The 17,946-nt window shown below is 39.4% G+C and overlaps 1 protein-coding gene across 1 annotated transcript in view; it reads right to left on the bottom strand.

Annotated features, from left to right (window-relative positions):
- The window catches only part of KDM4C (lysine (K)-specific demethylase 4C), a 349,283-nt gene extending 332,667 nt beyond the window's left edge, over nt 1-16,616 (bottom strand). Inside the window, exon 1 of the mRNA XM_004677654.2 lies at nt 16,478-16,616. The gene's annotated coding sequence lies outside the window, so the exon portion shown is untranslated. The remainder of the gene's footprint in view (nt 1-16,477) is intronic.
- Between the last annotated feature and the right edge of the window lie 1,330 nt (nt 16,617-17,946).

Below are 17,946 nucleotides of genomic sequence, written 5' to 3'. Positions count from 1 at the left end.
CCTGTACCCCAGTTCTGTATGTCCAAATAAATAAATCTTTAAAAAAAATTATTTATTTATGCATACAGAACTATTTATGCAGGCCAGAGGTGCAGGATCTGTGAGAGGATTCACCAGAGCCAAAATGGGGAGCAGCACAGACAGATTGACAAAGCACACTGCTGAGAGGAGCAGCAGGTGATACAGGAGAGGTCTGCTGCGTCATATGGGTAACCTATGGGGCCAGGTATCGAACTCGTAATGAGGTGGCTGTAGCCATCTTTGCAGTGCTGCATTTTAACCCACTAAGCCACAAGGGAAGGCCTCAAAGGCAGTATATACCTCACAGTCAAATTCAAAGTAAAAACATAAATGCTAGTAGAGTTACAGGGAAAAGAAAAAAAATCACAAATGGGCACAGTGAGAGAAGGCATGCAAAAGGGGGGGGTTTTGAAGGTAAGTATTATCAAGTTTAAAAAAAGCTGGCGCTCCCTGGCGGCGTAACATGTTAGGACACAGCACTACAAGCTAGTGGCAGCTGCTTCAGTGTAAGTGCAATCCCTGGCAAAGGCTGTGATCCCCTGTGATCCCCATGGTGTGGCAGGCCTCTCCTGTTTCACCTGCTGATCTCCTCAGCAGTGTACTTGTCGATCTGTCTGTTCTGCTCCCCATTCTGACTCTGGTGAATCCTTTCACCGCCCTTGTACCTCTGGTCTATACCCCAGTTCTGTATGCATAAATAAATACATCTTTTTTAAAAATTAAAAATAAATAAATAAATTCTTAAGTACTCAGCAAATGCTTGAAGGCATAATTCTCCACAGTTTTTAGGAAAATTGCCAAAAAAATTTGCATACAGACTGAGTCAAAAAAGTATGCAATCAACCCCAATTAATATTTTTGCTTCAAAAGAGAAGGGATTGTTTTCCTTTAACTATAAATTTAGAAATCTGATTCGCTTTCTAAATATGTTTCTATGCAGTAAGTTTAATAAGAGCACACCAAAGATCTAAAGTAATAATTTCCAAACTTTGCATCTCACATTTATTGTGAGTTCCAAGTATGAAGCTTGCTGGACTTGGAGTGTCTGGTGTGGAAAGCCTAGGAGGAGGTAATTTTCCCAACAGGAACATAAGCTACTTGAGTCTCTTCTCCTAGGACCCAATGTTTGACATGTAAGGCACCTGATGCAGCTTCTTGGGTTAGCAGTATCACCTGAATCAGAGCCTATTTAGACCTATCAGACAAATGACTGGAGGCCATTCATTAATAGCTTCAAATTTCAAATCGAAGTCTAAAAGCTGAAATAACTTTAAAACACTTTAGTATGTGAACTCTGAAATTATTCTAAAGATTCACAATCACATAGAACAAAAGTGGTATCATTACACTAAAAACCAAACAAAAAGGATTAGAAAATATCAGACACAATAACCTTAAGGTCCTGTTTAATTTATAACTAAGGAAATCTAAGGAAAACTAATATTAAAGAGTTAACAAAAATTGAACAGTTCATTACTTCTTATCCAAAATGCCAAGCTGAGAGAAAGATCTGTTATATTTTCATCCTTTACACAGTGTTTGTTGGCAAGTAGCTTTCATGAGTAATTAGTTATCATTTTATTCCCTTTACCTTAATACCAATATCGGACTTCCTTGGCATGTAAATGTATCTGAAATATCTTCAGTGTCTTCTAAATGAGTTAAACTTGCCTTAAAATCTTAAATATTTTACCAGGTTATAAAACACAAAGATAACTGTGACACAGCCCAAAGGAAAATCATCACCTGTGACACAATACTTCTCCTTGATTATAAAATAATAATTTTAATAAATACAAGATAAAACCATCACTAATGCTCATAAAAATAAACTCTCTAGGCCACATTTTGTTTGATACTAATTTTTCTTTGTAGCAAAACAAACATCTCCATTTGCGTAGGTCCACCTTTTTTTTTTTGCCTGACCTCTGCAGGGAAGGGAGAATCCATCTGCACTAATTCTTTCAACAGTGTGCTACTGTAACAGGGTGGTCCCCAAGAAAAGGGGAGGTTCCAGGTTCCATGCCCCACCCAAAATAAGGGTGGAGCTGATCAGGGAGAAGACTCTGGAGAGGAGACTGAGGAAGATGGAAGGATGGAAAGCCAGAAGGAAACCTGAGGGAGGCACCCAGAGCAGAAATATGTGAAGAAGCAGCTCTTGTTTCTTAGTCCTGCACTGGTTGAAACAGATGTGGGTGATAGACCTGTGCAGAGATTTAACTATGGCAGCATTAATCTGCATTTTGATTTTGCTCTTTTTCTCTCAGACTTCTCTGGTCATTTCGACCCTGTTCTATGGGTCCCTGCCCAAAGGAGCTTAGGCTTTCAGGCCTTGTTTTGGGCCAATGCCTTTTGGGTAGACTTTTACCCACGTGGGGATGGGTAACTTCAGGTGTTTGAGTTAGAAACTATATTGTCTTTTTCTTTATTGAACACTAATTGTATTAAAGTTTCTACAATTAAAAGTCTTATGCTTTGTGGGGCCCTCCCTGGTGGCACGGCAGATTAAAGCACTGCACTAAGATAAAGTCACTTCCGCACGAGTTCGAAACCCGCCTGCCCAGTAGGATCCACATGGCAGGCGGGAACTGCCTGTTGCTCCCCTCAGCAGTGTACTTCGAAGATCTGCCTGTTCTGCTCCCCACTCTGTCTCTGGTAAATCCTCTCACTGCCCCTGCACCTCTGGCCTGTACCCCACTTCTGTATGCACAAATAAATAAATCTAAAAAAAAAAAAAAAGTCTTATGTTTAGTCTTGATGCAGCGGATAGCAAGACCTATTTAAAGCGGGCAGGTTTGGGAGTTCAGGGGTGCCCCTCTTACTGCCTTGTAACAATACAAAAATACTATCTTCATTGAAACTTCTAAACACCAAATCTTATAAAAATGAAACTTTAGGGCCCTCCCTGGTGGCGCAGCGGGTTAAAGCATAGCACTAAGAAGCTTAAGCCGATTCTGCATGAGTTCGATCCCCGCCAGGAGATACACATGGCGGCAGACCTCTCCTGACCCGCCCGCTGCTCCCCTCAGCAGTGTACTTAGTCAATCTGCCTGTTCTGCTACCCACTCTGTCCCTGGTGAATCCTCTCACCCTCCGCATCTCTGGCCTGTACCCCAGTTCTGTATGAATAAATAAATAAATCTTTAAAAAAAAAAAAACTGAAACTTTAAAAAAAGGACAAGGGTTGTATTTGGTTGGTTCTTTTTACATTACCTTAATAATACTTCATTTTCATTCTTAAAAGTTCTCTGTGAGATTAGCAGGCTGCGATTATTCCCATTTGAGAAATGATGAAACTAAGGCTCAGAAATGGAAATCACTTTCCCAAGGTCAGACAGCAAGCTGATACAATGAACTGATTACTGATTGAATGTTTAGTATCCCTCAGACCCAGGACCCAAATGCAACTGACCCTTTGCTAGGCTTCCAGCTACAACCAAAAAAGAAGTCCTTTCTTTTTTTTAATTAAGAATAAATCTCTAGCACCAAATCCATATGGTTCCACAGGATTATGCTAAATTTTTTAAGAACATAATGCAATGTTATTTAAGTTGTTCCTAAGCACAAAAGGAAAAAAAATAGCAAGCTTTAAAAAGACTTTAAAGCGTTCCTATTCTATAGCCCCAGTGTACATACAATTAAAATTTTACTTTATTCTTGTGAAATAAAAATCTGTTAAGAAACCCATCTAAAGTGGGTAACAAAACTTGACAAAGAGCCCAAGAACACTGCACATCAATTTCATACTCATAAAAATTCCTTTTAAAAATGAGCAAGGGGCCTCCATGGTGGTAAAAGAGGTTTAAGTCTCAGCACTACGAAGCTATAGGCAAACACTGCAGCGCAAGTTTGAACCAAGCCAGGGAGCTAGCCCACATAAAGTGCAGCAGACCTTTCCTATCTCCCTGGCTGCACCCCTCTGCAGTGCATTTCAGTAGATTCACCTATTCTGCTCCCTGATTGTCTCTGGTGAGTCCTCTCACCACACAGACACCCCTCCCATACACACACCTCTAGCCTTCAATCCAGCTCTTGTATGCAAAAAAAAAAAAGCAAACAAAATCCACTAATAGGTTAAAATAATAAATGATGGAGACAGATTATCCCAAGAATGCAAGAATAGTTCAATATTAGGATATTTGTTATAATTTGTGTTTATGTGTTTGCAGACAGATAAACATAACACACACATAAATATACATCTGAATATACATGTATTCTCTACCTCTGCTCACTGAGAAGGCATGAAAGCAAACTTAAAAGCATTGAGCTCTTAGATCTAAATATGTGAGGTAGGAAAAGTTTAGAGGAATCTGGATATTTCACAGTGCCAAAAAGGAAAACTCTGTGTCAAAAGGACACAGAATCCAGAATCCAGAATCCAGTCTGAAGGTCTCCGTAGGCCAAATCTATGACAAGTTAAACATCAATATAAATAGTAATATTAACAGATGATAATTCCAGGATAGGAAACCATAAATTCAGATAATAAAAACATCAATAGATGAAATTGAAAACTTTAAGAACAAGATACTTACAGGCCCTCCTTGGTGGCACAATAGGTTAAAGAGCAGCACTCTGAAGCTATCTACAATCACTGCAGCATGAGTTAAATTACCCACCAAGGTGCTGACTGACCCACATGGTGTGACAGACCTCTCCTGTCTCACCCACTGCTCTCCTCAGCAGTGTATTTCAGTGGATCTGCCAGTTCTGCTCCCCATTCTGTCTCTGGTGAATTCTCTCAACTCCCACACCTCTGGTCTGTACCCTAGTTCTTGCATGCATAAGTAAATAAATCGTTAAAAAAAAAACAAGATACTTAACAGTTTTTTGAACAAAAAAGTAATTTTAAATGTTAATACAGAAACCTCTATCATAATCAAACAAATTGAAAACTTTACTAGTAGTAGAATAAAATGAAGCTTTGTGCCTTTTGACCAAACTGAATGAAAAGAACAGAGCATCATCTTTATGACATTCCTGCCAAAGACACTTCAAGGACCAAATCATCCGGAAACATCAGACAAATAAAAATTAAGGAAATTGATAAAATAAAAAGCATCATTTTTTTAAGTATCAATATTATGAAAATCAATGAAAAGTAAGGACTATTATGACAGAGGGTTTCTCTACAGATCTGGAAACTAGAAAATGCAATGCACTATGCCAAAATGGACACATCTGCAACAAAGAGTATTATGACAACTAATGTTGAAATGTAAAAAGTCTAAAGAGTATATGACAGTAATTTCTCAATGTTAACTTTGAAATATTGGGGAGTGGTGGTGCATGAATGCAAAAGTTTTCAAGGAATAAATGTTTTTTGTATTATAATTGCAACTTTTCTAAAAGCTTCAGATTGTCCAAAAACAGATAATTTTTAAATAAAAAGGAATAAACTGAATAAATCCATGGACAGATACCTTTAAAAAGTTCTAAGGACTGAAAAGGACACTAATGTTCTAAGGACATGGAAAGGCACTCCACAATATCAGGCAAAAGAACATCTCACGTGTATTTCTTTATAGGTGAGTCCATAAACTAAACACATTTCAAAAAAAGCATAAACAGATTTTTGTAACTTAATACATTGATCCTAAAGTTAGATATAGTGAAAAAAAATAAACAAGAGTATCCAGGAGATATCTGAAAACATATAAAAGTTACAATTAAAACAATAAGATACTTGAATAGACCACTATGCAGGAGTAGAATCAATATGAATGACTCAATATTGCACTGGTCAAACAAATTAGTCAACATATATAATGGAGCACTTCACAATCTTTTAAAAAGAAGGAGGTCTATATATGCTCCTATTTCAAAAATTACAGCCATGCTACTATTAAATTCAGGACAGTTAAGTACAGATACTACTATTTATGTATAGTTGTATTTTACTATTACTATTTATGATATATGCAGGTACAGAATACTTCTTTTAGAAGCTTCTTTTAGAAACTGCAAAACAGTGATTGATAAGAAGAGAAAACTGGCTGGCTAAAGGCCAAAAGTAAGAAAACGTACTATTAACCCATTAATACATTCAGAATTTTAGACCTTATTATGCATTACCTATTTAAAACAATAAAACAAGGGGCGGAAAGAGTACAAGTATTGTGATAGTACACAGGTGAATTGGTGGTGGAAATTTTATGGGGACTATAACTGGGATGAAAAGGCACACGTTGCACAAAAATGAAAAATGTAAAAGAAAATAAACAACAAATTTTTTAATTTTTTTTTTAATTTTTACACCATTTTGTGCATTTTTCCCTGTGGGCTTCCCATCACCAAATCATCCATGTGCCATCACCATAGTCCAGTGCATTTCCCTCCCCTCACTGTTTCTGATCCTATTCCCCAATTCCCCACTCCACCCCCATAAAATGTTTCTGGTAAAAGGTGTTTATTATTATTATTTTCTCACGTGGTCCGTTATACTTCTGCTATGAGAGAAACCATCCGGTATTTTTCCTTTTCTTTCTGGCTTATTTCACTAAGCATGATCTTTTCCAGCTCCATCCCTGTTGCTGAAAAAGGCATGTGCTTTTTTTTTTTTTTTTGGATGCTGAGTAATATTCCATTGTGTATATGATGTACGACATCTTTTTTTTTTTTTAAGATTTATTTATTTGTGCATACAGAACTGGGGTACAGGCCAGAGGTGCAGGGGCACTGAGAGGATTCACCAGAGACAGAGTGCAGAGCCGAACAGGCAGACTGACAAAGTACACTGCTAAGGGCAGCAGCGGGCGGGTCAGGAGAGGTCCATCGCACCATGTGGGTGACCTCTGGGGCAGGAATCCAACGCATGCTGAAGTGGCTTTAGCTTTTTAGTGCTGTGCTTTAACCTGCTGTGCCACCAGGGAGGGCCCAATGTGCCACATCTTTTTTTTTTTTTTTTAAGATTTATTTATTGATGCATAGAGAACTTGGGGTACAGGCCAGAGGGGCAGGAGCAGTGAGAGCATTCACCAGAGACAGAATAGGGAGCTGAACAGGCAGACTGAAGAAGTACACTGCTGAGGGAAGCAGTGGATGGGCCAGAATAGGTCTGCTGCACCATGTGGACACCTTCAGGGCAGGAGATCGAACTCGCACTGAAGCGGATGTGAATCCCTTGCAATGCTGCATCCTAACACGTCCAGCCACCAGGGAAGGCCTGTACCACATCTTTTTTAATACAGTCATCCACTTTTGGGCAGTCCCAAAAAAGATGTGGTACACATACACAATGGAATATTACTCAGCATCCAAAAAAAAAAGAAACACATGCCTTTTGCAGCAACATGGATGGAGCTGGAAAAGATCATGCTTAGTGAAATAAGCCAGAAAGAAAAGGAAAAGTACTGGATGGTTTCACTCATAGCAGAAGTATAACAGACCACGCGAGAAAATAATAATAATAAACAGCTATATACCAGAGACATTTTACAGGGGTAGAGTGGGGAATGGGATCAGAAACAGTGAGGGGAGGGAAATGCACTGGACTATGATGATGGCACATGGGTGATTTGGTGATGGGAAGCCCACGGGGATTACACCTGATATGGAAAACTGCACAAAATGATGTAAAAATAAACTGTTATATTATTTTTTAAAAAAACATGGGATGCAGGTATCTTTTTGAATCAGTGTTTTTGTGTCTTTTGGGTAGATACCTAGGAGTGGGATTGCTGGGTCATATGAAAGCTCCATGTTTAACAGTTTGAAGAACCTCCTGTTTTCCATAGTGATTGTATTAGTTTGCATTCCCACCAGCAGTGCAGGAGAGTTCCTTTTTCTCCACATTCTTCCCAACATTTGTTGTTGCTAGTTGTTTGAAGATGTGCCATTCTCACTGGGGTGAGGTGGTATCTCATTGTGGTTTTAATTTACATCTCCCTTATTACAAGTGATGCTGCAAATTTCAAAAATTATTAAAAAAAAAACAATTATCTTATATGGTATGTAAAAAGTAAACATAATTTTTAAATAAATAAAATTATCAAAAAGAAATGAAAAGTAAATTTACCTCTATTTTAGAGACAGATTCTTTATGCCAATGAAAATCCACCTAAATGTTGTGAACTACATTTTCTGAGTAAAGAGAACCAATTTCAGGCAAAGAATTATTTTTAATGTTAAAGAGATTTAAAAAAGCTAAATGGGTGCGATATGTTACCTAAAAAAAGAACCCTATAGTATCAGTCACCCACTCAAAAGGATGCCTGTGACCCTATTAAGGAGCAGATGAACTCCCAAAATGGAACAATAATAAGACTGGTGTTCAAAGACAAAAGGTTTTGTCTTTAAGACTGGAATTTAAACAAATCACTGGTGAAGGACATGAGTTAAGAAATGGAGCTAGAAGACTCAAAATAAAATAATTTTTCTACTTTAACCTTGTTTAACAGTAGGAAATATGCCAGCAGGAAGCCTGAAAAGCAAAGGTGACTACCCTTGAGAGTGAGAGGTAAGTAGGTGGAAGTACTCTGTTCAGGTTACTCCTCAACACTACCCGTAACAGCTGATGGTACTTGTCACCAAACAATGAGAGAGATGCATTCTCAGGTACCAAAACTTTCTAGAAAGAGCCCTTAAGAGCAACAGATCCAGGTTCTGGTTATTGTGAGTTCAGGGCATGACAGACCTCAGTCTCTAGATGCCTGGCACACTTTGGATAGACTGAAAAAGTTCAGATTTCTAGACCTAAAATTCTGAAAACGAGAACAGAACTATGACAGTGTTCAATCCCCCCTCTCACACACACACACACACACACACACACACACACACACCAATCAAAATGGTCCTTTCTATCAGCCAAACATCTAATTCAAAGTTTCCAATTCTCATGCTAGTAAATAGTAAATTAAAATCTAGAATACCTATTTTATACTGTTATCAAATATATTTTCAAATACTTAATTCCATCTTCTGAAGCTTCACTGTTAAGACTAAATTTCAAAAACAGATGAGAAAATGTAACTATTATACACTTAAACTGCAAACTCTCACTGCATGTTTCCTTCAAATTACTTGTAAATTCTGCTGTAACTCGAAATTTTTCCAAATTAAACAGAAAAAAAACTATCTATATACTCCTAATTCATCCAAAACTGTCTCCATCCCTTTATTCATGCTAGGTAGAAGAGTTAAATAAAGGGTATTAGAACTTTCTAATTATCAAACTACAGGCAACCACAGACATTCATTATCCACATGCTAGAGCAGAGCAAGAGATGAAATCTTATATTTTCAGCAAAATATGAAAAACAAGGCTTGAAGAGCTTTAATATTTTAAGCTGTAAAAAAAGAAAAACAGACCAGACCAGAAACAGAAACACAAGCTAACTATATACAGTGCAAGATAATATATTATGAAGGTGTCCCACAACTGGCATCATTCAACATATACAATTTTTTATACTGCTTTCTTGTTTTCAGTAAACATAAGTTTGAAATTTAATTTTTAAATATTCCTCCAAATTTTTTTTTAATTAGTGATGCTTCATGAAAATCCCCCATAACACACTGAGGACCCTAAACTCTTGCTGTTCCTCAACAGAATGTACATCATAACTGAACAAGGAGCACCAAAAACCACCACTTAAAAAGCTGGACTTGGACCTCCCTGGTGGCGCAGCGGGTTAAAGCACTGCACTGAGAAGCTAAAGCCACTTCCATATGAGTCCGATGCCCACCTGATTCCTGCCGGCCCGGGAGGTGACCACATGGTGAGGCAGACCTCTCCTGACCAGCCCACTGCTCCTCTCAGCAGTGTACTTCATCTATCTGCCTGTTCTGCTCCACACTCTGTCTCTGGTGAATCCTCTCAGTGCCCCTGCACCTCTGACCTGTACCCCAGCTCTGTATGCATAATAGATAAATCTTTAAAAAAAAAAAAAAGCTGGACTGTAGTCATAATTTTTAAAAATGTATCATTTATCCAGTTTGCAAACATTTGTATAGAAAAGCTGTTTAGTCAACTGAATATATGACTAAAGCAATAATGTTAATTCTCAAAACAAATTTAATAAAGAAAAATTGAAGCCAGTTATTTCAGTGTATTTTTTGCTCAACATTTACAATCACAAATATGTTTAAATACAACTGGCATCATATAATGTACATACAATTTTGTATGCTGCTTTTTTGTTTTCAGTAAACATAGGTTTGAAATTGTTTTTAAATATTCCTCCAAATTATGATTATCATAGCATAGTGTTCAATTAAAATAACCCTTCTGCTAGACAATTAGGTTATTTCAAATATTTACTTAGTAAAGTAGATGATAAAAGATCAAAATTTCATGGTGGGTTCAAAAAGTGCTAAGCCTTCCTTGCAAGTGTATCTGATAAGTGAACAAATGATAATCAAAGCTCTGGTAGTGAAATTGTACATTTTATCCAGCAGGGTCCTTAATTCACACACTCACAAATGTTTACTGGTTTTCCTATCCCTTTATCATTTTCAGCATTTCCTTTGGTGCCTAACAAATTGAGAATACAAAACTGATAAAACGTTAGCCTTAAAGTCCCTCTGGTGGCGCAGAAGGCTAAAGCACATCACTAAGAAGCTAAAAGCTACTTCTGCAGGAGTTTGATCCCAGCCTGCCCAGGAGGTAATCCACAGACCTCTCCTGGCCCGCCTGCTGCTCCCCTCAGCAGTGTACTTCATCGGTCAGCCTGTTTGGTTCCCCACTCTGTCTAGAAGGATCCTCTCAACACCCCTGTACCTCCCGCCTGTACCCAGTTCTGTATGAATAAATAAAATCTTTAAAAAATAAATAAATAAGGCCCTCCCTAGTGGCACAGCAGGTTAAAGCACAGCACTGAGAGGCTAAAGCCACTTCGGCAGGAGTTCAATCCTCACCTGCCCTGGAGGTGATCCACGTGGTGCAACAGACCTCTCCTGACCCACCGGCTGCTGCCCTCGGCAGTGTAATTCATCAGTCTGCCTGTTCTGCTCCCCACTCTGTCTCTGGTAAAGCTCTCACAGTCCAAGCACCTGTGGCCTGTACCCCAGTTCTGTATGCATAAATATGTAAATCTTTAAAAAAAAAAAATTCAGTGAGTAACTCACAGGTGATCTGGTGATGGGAAGCCCACGGGGACTACAACTGAAATGGAAAAAGGCACAAAATGATGTAAAAATAAACTATTATATTTAAAACATAATAAAAAGTAAAATTCTAAAAAAAATTTCAGTGACTAACCACATATCTGTAATGAGTTCAGATAGAGTAGAAAGCTATTAGCATTTTAGTGGCCCACAAAAAAAAACTTCAAGATAAGACTTCAGGGGGAGTAGGTTTAAATTGTTTTCAGTCTGGTCCTAAGCAACCTTCCTTTGAAGCAGAACTCAGTGGAGCAAGTTTCTTTTAAAAATGGAGGTGTGGGGGTGAAGGAGAGGTATTTATAGCTATACCTTTAACTTCCCATTCGAAAAGCCAGAGAAAACTGACTGTTTCCACAAAAGGGGGAAGAGCTAATGGAAATTAAGCATTTTTCCTAGATGTCTTAGAGCTGTGCAGTTTAAAATATAGAAGGTAGTTCAGTCTAGTTTGTGGGTTATATCAATATTTTTCTAACATGTGATCTAAAAAAACTGAAAAACATCAAGAGTATAGTACAGATTATAAAGTACCAGTTCTGTGCAATTTTTTGGTTTTATATATTTGCATGTTAAGTCTAGATGGTAAAATGTATTTCCTACTGTGTCTCCTGGTTTAAATTTTTCTTAAATTTTTGATACATGTTGAAGTCATCTTTTGCACAACAAAATTTATTGAGTACCTACATGTGTGCTGGTTTAATAAGAGTGAATAAAAATACTTGCTCCTTGCCCATGTAGTATTCTCACAATAACAGAAACATATGATTAGGTGCTAAGGGAAAGAACAGTTTAGGGAGCTCTGATTATCATTAGAGAAACAATTAGCATGGGGATATAGATGGGGATATAGATGGGAGTAGTAAGATGTGTGAGGAGAAACTGGGAGAGAAAGCCTGGCTACCAGACTACCAGAAAAATAGTACTTTTAGCAAGAATCTGTAATCTTTACATTTTGAAGAAATGAAAAGTCAATGGTCAGAGAGAATCATCTACATAAGACTTGCCCTCCCCCCCCTTCTTCCTAAGAAAGGAAAGAGATAATGCAGGAATTTAAAATGTTCTAAGGGCAATGGGAATGATCCAATTTGCATTTTAAAGAAGAGATAACATGGAAGCTAGAGTAGATACTGACTGAGGTGATGCCAGGTGGAGACGAACAGGTTTGATCCAGGACATATTTCAAATGCCAGAAATGACAAAATTTGGTGAAGGCTTGGCTATCAGAAACTAGAATACTATAAATGTTAAACATTCTATGGAGTCATAATTCATGCCACCATGTATTTGAAGATGTATAGCAACATTGTAATCAAACATCCTTTCCTGAAACTGTAAGGAATCATTTCTGTTGTGTTTACTGTTGTATATTCCACATCTAACACAATACATAAAATATGTTACCAACCTAAGCAGAATAAACTACTCAGAAAATTAAGACAAACAGCGCTCATCATGTAATTGCAAAGAAAACTGTATTATGGACATAGTACTAATAACAAAGTACTAATAAGTATGATTCTCTGGGAAGTTAGCCATTTAACACATAGCCTAACAGGATCAGATGCTAGTTCTATCAGTTCAAATGCCAAAAAGCCCATCAGTAGGCAATCAATGATAACTATCTTCGCCACTCCCAAGAAGCCCCTAGAGATTAGAAAGTATCAAATGTAATAAAACTATGATGCTGAAGCTATAGTTAAATTTCATGTAGGTTATTAACACAGAAATACAAAATGATTAAAAGGAAAATTGAAAATGGCAATTACTGGTGATTTTTCTTTTTCCTTTAAATGCTCCTGGTTCCACATTTTCTAAAACATATGTATATTTATGATGTATTTTTCCCATTCACAGAGGTCACTGTAACACACAGAAGGAAATGCAAGTGTACACAAAAGAGGTGAATAACTGACAACATCACTCAGAAGTAACTAAACACTTCCAATATTTTATGTGAAGCTTTATCTGCTGCATAATAGAGAAGGAGAATGAAGGGAGATACAAAATTAACCATACAACTGTTCAAGACTATCAAGATTACAGAATGCTGCAATGGAAAAGGCCAGGAAGAGGCAAAATTGAAAGTAACGACTAAACTGAGTAATCTGAAGAATAACATGGAATTAACCAAGTAAGTGTAGATCCAGGTAGCAGTCTAGGAAGAGGGAACAAGAATGTAAACAGGATACTGAGACTGACCCAACCAGGGAACTGGGGAGAAAAATTAAGTAGGTGGAAAGGAAGATAGGCTGGACAGAGCTTCAACTAAAGACAGCACAATTAGGAATTGACCCTCAGGGAAGGAATGATAAGAGGAAAGCAGAGCAAGGCAGATCACTCCTTAAAGAGATTGTTCCAATTGCTTAGGTGGAAAAAGGATTAGGCCCTGAAAATCCTTAGATGGATAGTCCTCAGATGGACTTGATGATCAGCATCTTCTCCTAAAGGAGAGGGAGGATAAAGATAACAGAAGAACTTTGGGAAGGTACAAAGAAAAAATATATAGTGATCCTATATTTTAAATTTATATTTTAAGCTTCACAAAACCTCCTAGATTGGTAAGGATAAAAAAAATTACATTAACTTTAATATGGCACAATTCCCAGGAAATTCATATTAGAAATGGCAGTGGGGAGAAAAACATTAAATATTTATATTTAAAAAGCGATAATTTTTAAGACTGAAAGATCTGCTTTAGAAACTGAGCTTAATAACACTGAAACATACATGTTTTAGCACCATCTTTATAATAAATATGTAACAAATTAATATCAAGGGAATGAAATGTATGAAGAAAGATTGAGCTAAGAGAAAAGGATACTCTTAATGACATCCAAATAAGAAAAACAGCACTATATGCAGGGTAAAGACCCACACAGAGAAGTCTAGCTTCTAGAGAAGTGGGCATGGTACAGGAGCAAGAGTCAATAGCCCCTCACTGGTCTAAAGAAAGTATCACTCAAAACTATCCCTAGCATTCAAGAAAGAATGTTTATTAACCCAATAACTTCACCACTATGTATAGACCCATGAGTTTAAAACAAAATGTTTTCACATAAACATGTATTTATGAATGTTACAGCAACATTATTCATAATGTCCGGAAAGAAGAAACAACTCAGATGCCATCAACAGAGGATGAATAAACAAAAAGTGTTATATCCACAATGGAATAAAATTCAGTCATAGGATGGAATAAAGTTCTACACCAATACCCTATGACTGAAGCTTGAAAAACATAAGCTAAGTAGAGGAATCTATTCACAAAAGACAGACATATGATTATGTTTATGGAAATGTCCAGAACAGGTATGTTTTTTCAGAAAGAAACTAGATTAGTTGTTGCCTGGGGCAAGAAGAGATGGGAGTTGTATAGGAATGGACAATTGATAATGAGACTAGAATTTCTCTTTGAGGTGAAAAAATTTCTTTATTGTGGTGACAGTGCACAAGTCTATATAGTAAAACCACTGAGTAGTATACTTTTAAATAATATTCAGTAATAGGAAGATTTCATGACTGTAAATTATATCTCAATAAAGTTGTTATTTAAGATGAGAATATTTTGAGCACTGTGGGAACTGAGGTAATTTGCTGGAAATACAATTTAAAAAACACAAAATCTGTCCTCAAAGCTCTAATATTCTAATGAGAAAGAAAACCTTGAGAGACAACTACAACAGAATGAGAAAAGCAAAGAAATAGAATGGCAGACTGCCCCTCAGAGACGCTTATCCTAGTTCCCCAGTGTCAGAAGATGCCCAGAAGAGAACTCAAGATGACATTTTTTTCTTCCTTAAAATCTGAGGAACTTTTTAGAGTAAATACTTGTTCGGCTTCTTCAAATTTTCTTTCTTATAGAACGATAAAGAACTTTTTTAAAGCAGTTTTGCAGTGCAATATTTAAAACTATTATTATTAACTTTTTTCGGCAACTAAAGTCTTAATATAAAACAAATCTCCGATTTAAATTGCATTACACTAAGTTCGTGGAGTGATATAAAAGTTATGCACAAACCTTTCGTAACACCTTAAATTGAGGGAAACAGGGTTTCAAAAACCCGAAGCAACCTGTAATATACATTCTAAAACAAAACATGAGGGACTGAGAGCGGACTAGCAAAATAAATAATCTTAAAGAGTGTGCTGCAAACTAAAAATGGAGCTTTGACAATTAAACGCTAATGTTCAACTACAACTACACAGCTCGAAATTAAAAGATTAATAACCGTCGCCATAGAAAGAGTGAAGCCGAATTTCCAGGTTAAAAATAAAAATAGTGCAAATTAAAGTGGAAAGTTTGGGACAAAGATTCGGTCGGCACCTAACTGAAAGACCAAATCTACCAGAAACTCGCCAAGAGAAAAGGTGGAGCAACTGCAACTTTTAACGTTGCTTTAGAAGCAGCGCTTCATAAATAACCACGCGAGGGTAGTTTATCAAGCGTTGTTTGTTTTTTAAGTTTGCTCTCTCCGGAGGTGTAAGTGGGGATGGGGAAACCAGTCAAAACCACTCCCACAACCAAAGCCACCACGAGCAGATGTGCTCAGTGCAGCTCAGAGTGAGACTGGCTCAGAGTACACCCGGAAAGCATCCGAAACGAAATCTGCCTGTTTCATTGGCTGAACCGAGAGGAAAACCCCAAGCTCGGTGTCCCAGTCAACCTGGCTTCCTCCTCCGCATCCCCACCCCACGCCACGTCCCGTGTCTGACAATTCACGCGACACGACCAAACTCATTTACTAAGCACCCATTGCCTACACCGCATTGTGGCTTCGGGCACTGCAGGAAGAAATGGCTCGGTGCCGGAAAAACCAAAAGGACAGCCTTGAGGGCTGAGGACAACCCGAGATGGGGCTGGCTGCCTCCGACAGGGAAGTCTAGAGACTTTCAAACGCTCACCCCGAGGGTCGTGACAGTGCTAGGGAAGAAATGGTCCAAGGGGCGCACCAGGCCCGGGCCTCCCTAGAGTCCGCCACAGACAGGGATGGAAGGGGGAAAGAACGGAGTCCGCATCCTTGGACCATCCGCGCGCACCTCTGCCCCTAGGAGCGCGACCCCAACTTCGTACCCGGGGAGAATGGCGAGCACGGGGACCGAACCCCCGAGAGGCCAGAGTGGGCTGTCACAGGATCCTGCCTCCCTCCCCTGCGACCATGGCCGGCCGCTCTCTCCCCAGCATGACAGTCGTGGCGGTCGCGAACCAGGAGCCTTCGGCCCGGCGTCTCAGCTCCACTGGACGCCAGCGCTGCTCCGCGCGGAAGGGGGCAAGTGCCGGAAAGACCGCCTGGACCCCTCCTTCCATACCCCCTGCCCCCCCAACCCTGCCGGACTCCGGAAAAGCGGTTACCTGGCGCGCGGATGGGGCGAGGACAGGATCCCCAGTAAGAAGAGAAAGACGGTGGTCTCCCGCCCAGGGAGATTTGGGAAATTTGGGAGACTTGTTCCGCACAGGGTGACAGCTGTTTGCTGCGCACGCGCACCGAGCCCCAGATGCCCGATCACTCCGCGGTTCCTCACCCTCCCGTCGAGGGGCTGGGAGGCAGCGGCGAAGGCGCGCGCACAGCGCTAGTCGGCTGCCCTGCGCGAGGACGCGCGCGCCGTCACGTGACCACTAGAGCTCCGCACTTAGTGGGTCACGTGAACTTCCTAGCAGCTTAAAGGTGCCTAGCACCTTCTTGCTTTGAACTTAATCTACCGCGTTCTACGTAACAGGGCTCGCGACAAGCATCTTGTTCTCTGGAGTCGGGCATGTTTCCTTTTTTCCGAGGGGGGGAGACATTTGAACACCAGGAAGGAACAGGTGCAGAGAACCTTGCCCGGAAGCAACTACCGGGTTCCCGCGGGGTTGGACCCGATGAAGTACACGCGCCACACGTCGTCCTGGGCTCGGACGAGGGCCTATGGCGGCCTCCGGCGCGCAGACGTCAGAGGAGCGTTGCCATGGGTGGGGCTTCGGAATGCCCTACGGAGCTGACTTGGATGTCGGGGTTTGCTGGTGGGCAATGACAGCGTCATATGGCCAGATCTACTGAGCCTCTTAAGATGGGAGAAGCCGAGTGGCAGAAAATGACTGTCAACTTGAACGAGTAACTCGAGAGGCAATGTTTTTAGCCACGGGGAGCGAAACTGGCCGGTGTTCCAGGCTCCAATACGGACCGCCCTGAGCAGGTATAGGCAGGAGGGTGGCTCATTATGAATCCTGATTGGAGGGCTTTAAAAAACTAGGGATAACAGTTTAGCCTGAATTGCAGTAACTGGAAATACAGGTGCTTCCATAGTACTTACATTAGTTTGCTACAACCCGTTGTTTCTGCGCTGTAATTCCGCCTTCCAAAGTACCCAAAGGGACTGCCAAAGACTGGCTGGATGCTTTGCAAGCTAAACAATTTTTTCTTTAACTTCCTGCAAAGTTCTCCCTGTGTGCCTTGTAGCGATTCCCCTAACTTCTTATCAGCTAAGAAAGACTGTGCACATCCTTTAACTATGCTTGGGGTGTCTAATATGCTGGAGTATTTTGCTACATTGATTGTGGATTTTCTAAAATATATCAACAGACCTACTTATCACATTCTCCTCGGAGGGAGGCGCAATCCAAGCAGGTGCAGGATATGGTTTAATTAAACTAAATCTAATGGGATTTTGGTGTTGCCCCCATTTCTTCAGTTATTACATTACAATAAAAGGTAGTGATGGAAAGATATAGAAGGGATAATACTAAACAAAATAAGTGAGAAAGAAAAATACTGGAAAAATACTAACACGTGAAATACAAAGAAACAAGGCAAATTAGTAAACAAAACTAAAAACCAAAATAAT

The sequence above is a fragment of the Condylura cristata genome, unplaced genomic scaffold (assembly GCF_000260355.1).
Source record: "Condylura cristata isolate star-nosed mole 26May11 unplaced genomic scaffold, ConCri1.0 scaffold00006, whole genome shotgun sequence".
In the NCBI taxonomy this organism is placed as follows: domain Eukaryota; kingdom Metazoa; phylum Chordata; class Mammalia; order Eulipotyphla; family Talpidae; genus Condylura; species Condylura cristata.
The sequence above is the reverse complement of the archived record's forward strand: the minus strand, read 5'-3'. Positions and strand labels throughout refer to the sequence as shown.